The sequence below is a fragment of the Penaeus vannamei genome, chromosome 6 (assembly GCF_042767895.1).
Source record: "Penaeus vannamei isolate JL-2024 chromosome 6, ASM4276789v1, whole genome shotgun sequence".
Lineage (NCBI taxonomy): Eukaryota > Metazoa > Arthropoda > Malacostraca > Decapoda > Penaeidae > Penaeus > Penaeus vannamei.
Genome location: NC_091554.1, coordinates 31,154,804 through 31,156,771, shown reverse-complemented (window position 1 = coordinate 31,156,771; position 1,968 = coordinate 31,154,804).

The following is a 1,968-nucleotide window of genomic DNA, read 5'->3' as shown; positions in this document are numbered from 1 at the left end:
GTTGATATCTTAGAATGTGTACTTCAGGAACAAAGCCACTTCTTGAGAGACAATACGCGCAACAAATATGCAAGAGCTGAACTGCTTTCCAGTCACATTACTAACTCCAATAAAATAGTGTGTATATATATATAAGAAAAATGAGGAAAAATAAGTGACATTATCAGGTGAAAATTTATCTTTTCCACATGAGGAATTTTTATATTTTATATCATACTTTGGATAAATTCTAAGTATATCATATTATTTCATAGTTCAGCACTTATCAATGAAATTACTCTCTCTTCAATATGAAGATGAAGTTTCATTACCATCAAAAAAGGACGAACAACACTTCTAGACCACTCTAATGTTAACAATACACTGTACTATCACTACAGCTTAAAACAATGAGGTTCAAGTACTGTACTATTACTCCATTCAACATGAAAAATCAACAATGAAAAAAACTCTTCCTGACACATTCTTTTACATACAAAGTGGGAAATTTCTTAAGATCTCTCTGTAAGATACACGTAAAGCACTGCGTCTCTGTCCGGTGAAAAAGTGAGAGTGCATGAACCATGTGAGAAAGGAAGGAGAATTAGGAAACAAATATGAGCAAACAGGACCGATGAGAGAAAAAGTGAGAAAAAGTAAGTTAGGATGATAGGAGACAGTTTAAATGTGGTGGACCATCTTTTCTTAATAAAATATTTACAATAACAATATAAAGCTTATGTCTCAGAATAGACAAATCTTATGGCCTCGCAAAAGCTATTTTTGCTGTTTTACTGACTTCAATTTGAAGGTATGTGCAGACTCATAATGAGTTCCTATTTATATAGATGATAAGATGAAAGAACAATATTTATAAAATGATTCTATCTAAATTCTGGTCTTAATTTAATCTAAACTTGAACAGTATTAAAAGCCTGAAAATGTTTTAGATAAATGAACAAATGAACAAGCTATTAAACTTGTATAGTAATAGAATTCAAGATCTTGCAGCATTCTCAAGCACTTTCAGAATAATACAAAATCTATCATGTGGCTTTCTAAAATGTATTTATTCAAGGTAAGGATCTGATAAATAAAGCAAACTTCAACTCTCCCAAAACTTTAACGTGGCCAAAGCTTTCTGGTTTGGAGTCAGTCAGTCAAAATTAATAACATAAAATGGAAAAAGAGAAGGGGGAGGCGGGGAAAGACGAGTATCACACAAGTAGTGGAATGAAAGGGGAAAATAATGAACTCGGTCATCTGTTACCCCTCAGGAACCTGTCTCCACAGGCCTATCCTAATAAGCTCACACACCTGATGGCATATGGGGAAAATCACAACTGTCATCAGACTTCTGGCTCAAACCCTCATAGGTATGAAACTCTTCACCTCTTCAAGTGCCATTTAAAATCAATCACTCAACTCACTCATTCACTCACTCAATCAACATTTACCTATAAAACCAGTGAGAATGAAAATCTTTTCCTTCTTAAAACATAGTATCATAACATAACAAGGGGGGGGGGGGGGGTCAAGAGGTAATAATAGTTAAAAAGAAGAGAAAAAAAAAGAAAAAAAAAAGAAGAAAAAAAGAAAGGATGCAAATATGGCAGTTCTGAAACCATTTACACTCATCTTTCAAACACAAATATTTAATGGCTCCTTTAAACGAGGGATCCAAAGTTATGTAATGCCACGCACACAGGCTCAAACACACACATGCACATGCACACTCAAAGATAAAGGGGGATGGGGGGAAGACTTCATAACATCTCAAACAATTCTTTTCAACTTACTGGTGATATCAAGTAAATTTCCTATAAAGAATTAATTTACTTTCCTGGATAGAGATTTTAAGTTGTATTTCACCTGAAGCAATGAATACTTTCTCAAGCAGGTCAATATTTACAAGATTTTAGTATAAAACCTGTTACATGATAAGGACACTGCATCACACACGCCAGAATTTCCTTTCTGCAATCTGCA